This window comes from Artemia franciscana, chromosome 19 (genome assembly GCF_032884065.1).
Source record: "Artemia franciscana chromosome 19, ASM3288406v1, whole genome shotgun sequence".
Lineage (NCBI taxonomy): Eukaryota > Metazoa > Arthropoda > Branchiopoda > Anostraca > Artemiidae > Artemia > Artemia franciscana.
The window spans coordinates 24,751,688-24,760,802 of NC_088881.1; the positions used below are offsets into that span (position 1 = coordinate 24,751,688).

Sequence of the window (9,115 nt, forward strand, 5' to 3'; positions counted from 1 at the left end):
ACGCACAAATCTTCAATAATAACTAAAGTGTAGTTATAAATTTCTGATGTAAAATCAAAAGTCATATCTGACGTCACTAGCCGTTTTCAATGGAGTATATCCTCGGCCATTTTCAATTTATATTTTTCCCATAACTCTGTAGGAGCTGAAGGACAGCAAGTTGTTAGCATGATTCTAAACAATTCCTGAATTTGACCTGGAGTTGACGTTTCGCATGCGTCATTGATGCAGTTATCCAAGTGTTGGTCATTCTCCAATAAATTCATAGCTTGGCATGCACTACGGTAAGTGTCATATATTATACTGTTTACAGTTCTCAAATGCTCAAAGGACGTTCGACCGGGTACATTCACCAAAAGCAGGCGGAGAAAGAAGCATTCATGTTGATTGGGGTGAATGGTGTAGAGTCTTCCTATCGTGGTATCTTTGAAGATGGTAGGTTGGCCGTCGACTGACTTACCCTGTTTTCGATGTTAAAATACTTTATTTTTAGCATTCCACGTGTAATACGAAGGCACTTCAGTATACAATAGTTTTTCGCAAAAGAATCATTTTGACATACGAGAAGAAAGCAGTTAATGGTGTATCCGGTGGATTCGGGGCTCTTTGTCGCACGTTGGATTCCGAAAAATAAACACATTATCTATTCTGTAAATGTACCGCTAACAGCTGGACTTCGTTCATGTATTGGAAATGAAAGAATGCGGCAAACTGCTTAATTACTGCTAATGTATCTTCCAACCTGATATTATACGATTTCATCGATATCACTGATTTCGGACTGTAAGCAAAAAACTGCCATGTCACTGCCATTGGTAACGTATTTACATATGTATTTGATTGCCTTTATGGAGTTACGGTATTCAACGTTTATGTGTGCATTAAATGTTTTTGACAATAAAGGTGAATATGGAACAGCCCACTGATTATCTATTTCGATGGTAGTACCGTTATGCTTCTTTATTATTGTTGTTTTACCGCCATCTTCAGTAGATCTTCTTCTATAGTGTGGGTAACCATCATTGTCAGCAATTGTGTTGGGTACTAAAGTCGAGGATATTGGTTTGTGCACCTTCCTTTGGCATGGTGATTTTTCATTCAGTGCACCGCAACGTCCATGCATCCTATTTTTTACAACAATATCATATAACCCCTTATCGACATTTTCATCAAGAATTTCAGCGGAAATCACATTGTCAATTTCATTAGAAGTAATTTTATCATGTAGCCAGATTAAAATATGTGCGTGTTGCAATCCTCGTTTTTGCCATTCCACTGAGTACATCCAGCATCGCACTGACCCAAACACTCTAAGTTTTACTATGTAGTTTATCAGTGATTTTAACTTTTGCCGGAAGACACGGGCCGTAATTTCATGTCTATGAACCGCCGATTGTCCTTGAAATAAAAGCTGCCGTATATCGTCCCAAGATTGATTACATTTAAATGTAATAAATAAATCTGGACGACCATAGAGACGAACATACGCAATAGCATCTTCAGCATATTTATGCATATGACGGGAACTGCCAGCATGTGACGAAGGTAAAATCGTTAATCTTCCAACGTTTGTAGTATTACCGTCATTTACAACTGCATCTCGCAAATGAATGTATTATTCAGAGCGGAGCTTGGTCTGATTCAGACGGATAAATAGCAAACGTTCTGATTCAATTTTTGCATACATATCAACGATGTATAGGTGAAACAATTGACGGCATTTTAAAATATAATTGTCTTCATCCTGCCGAATCATTAGTCTATAGGAATAATAATGCATTGCGCTGCATTTCTTATCCGTTTGTTTATTTGTGGATGGATCTTGAAATTTATTATTAAAGTGATAGCCGTCGGCTCCATCCCAAAAAATGATTGGATACTCTAGGGTATTCGATGACTTTCAGCAATTCTTATCAACTGAGCGTTTTGCTTATGAAGAATAAGATTTCGAGGTAAAAACTGATCACCGACCATAACGATTGCCACTTCGTCGATAGTTGGAGCATTGTATCTGCGCACATGTTGGCCAGTAGGCGTTTTGTCAGCGGAAATAACAATGTTATGCGTATCAGTAGGCATCAAATCGATGGTTGTTTTGAACAGACGCACTAAATTATCATTTTCGTGGAAAAGATGTTACAATTGGGAAACAATAGTCCTTTCAACAACGGGAGAAATTTTGCAACGTGCATTCAATTCCGAATTTCTCTCACTGATGAAGTACAGTTGTAAAAATTTATGATTCTCGCCTGAGAATGGTGGAAGGGACCCTGCTCTATGATAAATTTGCCCTTTTACTTTGAAAGTAGGCATAAATTGATCTTGATTTTTGATTTAGGCACCAGACGACGTCATTTCGAAAGTTAAGTTATATTTTCTGATGTTTAACAAAAAACGCTTAGATTCTGACGTAGTTCCAGTAAGCAAAGTCTTCAATGGCTCTGGTGGTGCAGCCAGTTGAGGAACTTTAACTTTTACTGAGGCGCAACACATTCCCATTGTTTCACCATTAAATTTCAAGGCCTTGCAATAGGGACAAATTTTAAACATAGTCCCGATTTGAACGCATCTTCTCAAGCTATAATCATCGACTTGGCTGTACCTGAATGCCAGGCGAAAATTTTCAGGTTGCTCTTGTGATTCCTCGGCACGCTTTCTTTTCATTTTTTCTCTATTAGCCACAAGCCTGTTTTCACGCTGTTGTTGTGATTTATTACATATTTTTTTCACGCTTTATTTTCATACTTTTTCTATTAGCCTGTGATTCCTCGGCACGCTTTCCTTTCATACTTTCTCTATTGACGTCATAACAAACATGACGTGAGTCGACAAACAACTTCATGACGGCATAATGCTCAATCCTTATTATGACGCCAGTCGGCAAACATGCATGATGTCAGTCAACACACAGCACACAAACAACTTATCTTTATATACTACTAGCTGTTGGGGTGGCGCTTCGCACCACCCCAACAACTAGTTGGTGGGGGAACTTCGCGCCCCCCCAAGCCCCCCTACGCGCGTAAGTCGTTACGCGCCATATTAGTTACACGCCATTGTAGTTGTGTCCCTATGTCCCACCTGTGAATATAGATATATATATATATATATATGTTTTTAACTACGTGAAACTTGCGAATATACAACATTCTTTGCTGTCCCATTGTCTGTGCATATAAATAGATTGTCAGGTTTACCGACACTTGAACATGCAACATATAATGGTCCATGGGAAAACAATCCATATTCAGATCTATACCTCATGATTCTAATGATTGCCCTTGAGCTTTGCTGATGGTGATTCCTAATCGACGATTCCCTGTGTCGCCGTCATCATTTATATATCCCCCTGTGCCCCCCGGCGTCCCCGTTGTAGTTGTGTCCCTGTGTCCCGGTCGTCATTTATATTCCCCTTGTCCCGGTCGTCATTTGTATCCCGGTGTCCCAGTCTGTCATTTCTCTTTGAGGGTCCCAGGCGTCATTTATATTCCTTGTGTCCCGGTCGTCATTTGTGTTCCATTGTCCTGGTCTGTATATACATTCGTTTTTGAATTGGTCTTTTTTTTAGATTTTAGTTTTTTACCTTTTTTTTGGTTTTTTTAGTTATACCTCATGATTCTAATGATTGCCCTTTAGCTTTGTTGATGGTGATTGCTAATCGAACATTCCCTGTGTCCCCGTCGTCATTTATATATCCCCCTGTGCCCCCGGAGTCCCCGTTGTAGTTGTGTCCCTGTGTCCCGGTCGTCATTTATATTCCCTGTGTCCCGGTCGTCATTTATATTCCCTGTGTCCCGGTCGTCATTTGTATCCCGGTGTCCCGGTCTATATATACATTCGTTTTTGAAATGGTATATGATGAAATAAATTTTTGTATTTTTCCCCTTTTTTTCTTTTTAGTTTTTTTTTGGTTTTTACTTTTTTTAGTTTTTTTAGTTTTTTCTTTTTATTTTTTTTTATTTTTATTTTTTTAGTTTTGTTTTTCTCCTTTATTTTTCATTTTTTTTTCCTTTTTTTCTTTTTTTTCTTTTTTATTTTTTTAGCTTTTTTGCTTTTTTAGTTTTTTTTATTGGTTTTTATTTTTTTTTATTTTTTGTTTTTTTGTAGTTTTTACATTTTTTTTGTTTTTTTTTAGTTTTATTTACTTATGTCCTGGTCGTCATTTATACTCCCTGTGTCCCGGTCGTCATTTGTGTCCCGGTGCTTTGTTGATGGTGATTGCTAATCGAACATTCCTTCTGTTCCGGTCGCTTTCTCTTTGAGCGTCCCGGTCGTCATTTATATTCCCTATGTGCCGGTGTCCCGGTCGTCATTTCACTCGACAGACACACACACACACAGTCAACTTATTTTTATATATGATGAAATACGATATGATGAAATACATATCGCCGAACCTATGTTTTTTTAACTAAAATCTGGTATGCATTGATGACCTTATCCAAGTCAAAATCCCAAACCCAATCATCATCGCTATCATTTTCAGTTTTTATACGTGTCCTGTTGTCCCGGTCTGTAACATACGACAATAGATCAATTGTGTTGTAACTTTGTTCACGATCCCATAAAGTGATGGCTGTCGACTTCATCCCAAAAAATGATAGGATTTTGTAGGGCATCGCAACATCGATGAGTTTAAGCAGTTCTTGTCAACTGATTGTTCCACCTATAAAGAATATTATCTCGAGGTAAGAACTGTTCACTGACCATAACGATTGCCACTTTGTTGATAGTTGCGTATCAGTAGGCATCAATTCGATTGCTGTTTTAAACAGGAGCACTAAATAATTATTTTTGTGGAAAAGATGTTGCAACTGAGAAACGATAGTTCTTTCAAAGTCATTTTTTTTATCATCGGTATCACTTTCAAGTTGTTTGGTTTGTGGGTTTGCATATGACGTCATTATAAGCATATAGGGGATATATAAATGACGACGGGGGCACAGGGAATGTTCGATTAGCAATCACCATCACCGAAGCTCAAGGGCAATCATTAAAAAATGCGGTATAGATCCGCATACGGATTGTTTTTCCCATGGATATTTATATGTTGCATGTTCAAGAGTAGGTAAACCTGACAATCTATTTATATGCACAGACAATGGAACAGCGAAGAATGTTGTATATTCGCAAGTTTTACGTAGTTAAAAACAGATATATATCTATTTATAGTCACAGGTGAGACACAAGGACACAACTACAAATTTGTAGGTGTGGTAGGTGTTATATAAAAATAAGTTGTAAGTGTGTCCATGTTTTGTGTTTGTCCGCATATGTGTGTTTGTTTGTCCGCATATGACGTCTGAAAAATAAAGAAGAAAAGAAAACTAAAAAAAATCAGAAAAAGTTAAAAACTAAAAAAAAACTAAAAAAGCCAAGAAACTAAAAAAAAAGAAGAAAAAAACTAAAAAAAGAAAAACCTAAAAAAAAAAAAGTAAAACAAATAAAAAAAAGGAAAAAAACTAAAAAGAAAAAAAAACTAAAAAACTAAAAAAGCTGCAAAACTAAAAAATAGAAAAAACTAAAAAAGAAAAAAAATTAAAGCGTGTTAGTTTTTTTTACACGTTTGAGGGTTTGCATATGACTTCTGAAAAATAAAGAAGAAAGTTAAAACTAAAAAAGAAAAAACAGGTAAAAAACTATAAAAAAAACTAAAAAGGAAAAAACTAAAAAAACTAAAAGAGCTAAGAAACTAAAAAAAAGGAAATGTGCCAAAAAGGGTTATTTCAAAACACAAAATTTTGCTTCACATTTTCGCACATTTAGAGAGATTTTGCGTGGCACGTGGCCTTGCGACACGTGGGACCGAACCGCTCAATCTTTAATTAAGAGACACAGCTTTATCCATTACGTTATCGCAAGGTGTAATAAAAAATAATTCTTTTATAACTTGATTACCTAAATTTGGTAGACGTAGCTTCTTGTATTAGTCACTGGCTTGCATGACGTTTTATAATACTTCAAATATGTATCTATCTGTCTATCTATCTATATATCTTCTATCTATATAAAAATAAGTTGTAAGTTTGTTCATGTTTTGTGTTTGTCCGCATATGTGTGTTTGTTTGTCCGCATATGACGTCTGAAAAATAAAGAAGAAAAAGAAAACTAAAAACAGAAAAAACAAGAAAAAAATGTAAAAAACTAAAAAAACTAAAAAGAAAAAAAGTAAGAAAAACTAAAAAAGCTACAAAACTAACAAAAAAGAAAAAACTAAAAAACAAAGACAATTAAAAAAAGAATAAACTAAAACAATAGAAAAACAAAAAAAAAATTAAAAAGGTAAAAACTGAAAAGAAAAAAAATCTAAAAAACTAATAAAGATACAAAACTAAAAAAAAGAGAAAAAAACAAAAAAGAAAAGAAATTAATGCATGTTTTTTTTGTATATTTGAGGGTTTATTTAGTTTTCTTATATGTTTTAGGGTTTGCATATGACGTCTGAAAAATAAAGAAGAAAATGAAAACTAAAAAAGGAAAAAAAAGGTAAAAAACTAAAAACAACCAAAAAGAAAAAAATTAAAAAATCTAGTCTAAAAAACTAAAAAAAGAAAAAAACTAAAAAAGAAAAAAAAGAGAAAAAACTAAAAAATAAAAAAAGAGAAAAACAAAAAATAATGATAAAAAAAACTAAAAAAGAAAAAAACTTTAAAAAAAAGCTAAAAAAGAAAAAATAAAAAATAAAAAAAATGAAAAAAAGAGACACAAATTACGATCGGGATACCGGGACACAGGGAATATAAATGACGAAAGGGAAACTCAAAGAGAAATTTCAGACTGGGACACTGGGAAACAAATTACGACCGGGACACCGGGATACAGGGAATAGAAATGACAACTGGCACACAGGGACACAACTACAACTGGGACGACGGGGGGCACAAGGGGGATATATAAATGACGACGGGGACACAGGGAATGTCCGATTAGTAATCACCATCAACAAAGCTCAAGGGCAATAATTAGAAAAATGCGGTATAGATCTGAATACGGATTGTTTTTCCCTCGGACATATGTTTATATGTTGCACGTTCAAGAGTCGGTAAACCTGATAATCTATTCATATGCACAGACAATGGGACAGCGAAGAATGTTGTACATTCGCAAGTTTTACTAAAAAAAGACTAAAAAGAAGACTTTTTAAAAAATAAATAAATAAAAGAAAAAAACTAAAAAAAAAGAGAAAAACTAAAAAAATTATAAAAAAAAACTAAAAAAGAAAAAAACTTAAAAAAAAACTAAAAAAGAAAAACTAAAAAATAAAAAAATAAAAAAAGAGACACAAATTACGATCGGGATACCGGGACACAGGGAATATAAATGACGACCGGGACACTCAAAGAGAAATTTCAGACTGGGACACTGGGAAACAAATTACGACCGGGACACCGGGACACAGGGAATAGAAATGACGACTGGCACACAGGGACACAACTACAACTGGGACGACGGGGGGCACAGGGGGGATATATAAATGACGACGGGGACACAGGGAATGTTCGATTAGCAATCACCATCAACAAAGCTCAAGGGCAATAATTAGAAAAATGCGGTAAAGATCTGAATACGGATTGTTTTTCCCTCGGACATATGTTTATATGTTGCACGTTCAAGAGTCGGTAAACCTGATAATTTATTTATATGCACAGACAATGGGACAGCGAAGAATGTTGTACATTCGCAAGTTTTACTATAAAAAGACTAAAGAGAAAAGACTTTTTAAAAAATAAATAACTAAAAGAAAAAAACTAAAAAAAAAATAAGAAGAAAAAACTAAAAAAGAATACAAATTAAAAAAAGAAGAAACTAAGAAGAGCTCAAAACAAAAAATAAAAAAATAAAAAACAGACAATTAAAAAAAGAATAAACTAAAAAAATAGAAAAACAAAGAAAAAAAAATTAAAAAGGTAAAAACTGAAAAGAAAAAAAAAATCTAAAAACTAAAAAAGATACAAAACTAAAAAAAAAGAAAAAAACAAAAAAAGAAAAGAAATTAATGCATGTTTTTTTTGTATGTTTGAGGGTTTATTTTGTTTTTTATATGTTTTAGGGTTTGCGTATGACGTCTGAAAAATAATGAAGAAAATGAAAACTAACAAAGGACTTCATCCCAAAAAATGATAGGATATTGTAGGGCATCGCAGCATCGATGAGTTTAAGCAATTCTTGTCAACTGATTGTTCCACCTATAAAGAATATTATCTCGAGGTAAGAACTGTTCACTGACCATAACGATTGCCACTTTGCTGATAGTTGCGTATCAGTAGGCATCAATTCGATTGCTGTTTTGAACAGGAGCACTAAATAATTATTTTTGTGGAAAAGATGTTGCAACTGAGAAACGATAGTCCTTTCAAAGTCATTTTATTATCATCGGTATCACTTTCAAGTTGTTTGGTTTGTGGGTTTGCATGTGACGTCATTATAAGCATATAGGGGATATATAAATGACGACGGGGGCACAGGGAATGTTCGATTAGCAATCACCATCAACAAAGCTCAAGGGCAATCATTAGAATAATGAGGTATAGATCTGAATACAGATTGGTTTTCCCATGGACAATTACATGTTTGACGACCGGGACACTCAAAGAGAAAGCGACCGGGACACAAGGAATGTTCGATTAGCAACCACCATCAACAAAGCACCGGGACACAAATGACGACCGGGACACAGGGAGTATAAATGATGACCAGGACATAAGTAAAAAAAAACTAAAAAAAGGTAAAAACTACAAAAAATAAAAAGAAAAAAAAACTAAAAACTAATAAAAAAGCTAAAAAACTAAAAAAAACTAGAAAATAAAAAAAAATAAAAAAAGGAAAAAAACTGAAAAAAAAGGAGAAAACCAAAACTAAAAAAAATAAAATAAAAAAAACTAAAAATGTAAAAACTACAAAAAAAACTAAAAAGAAAAAAGAAAAAAAAAAGAAAAATAAAAAAAAGTAAAAACCAAAAAAAAACTAAAAAGAAAAAAAGGGGAAAAACACAAAAATTTATTTCATCATATACCAATTCAAAAACGAATGTTTATACAGACCGGGACACCGGGACACAAATGACGACCGGGACACCGGGAAAATAAATGACGACCGGGACACAGGGACACAACTA

At 34.2% G+C, this 9,115-nt stretch overlaps 1 protein-coding gene across 1 annotated transcript in view; it reads left to right on the forward strand.

Moving 5' to 3' along the window:
• Positions 1–8,795, forward strand: part of LOC136039461 (uncharacterized) — an 87,276-nt gene extending 78,481 nt beyond the window's left edge. Inside the window, exon 6 of the transcript XR_010620456.1 lies at positions 8,051–8,795. The gene's annotated coding sequence lies outside the window, so the exon portion shown is untranslated. The remainder of the gene's footprint in view (positions 1–8,050) is intronic.
• Positions 8,796–9,115: the final 320 nt, after the last annotated feature.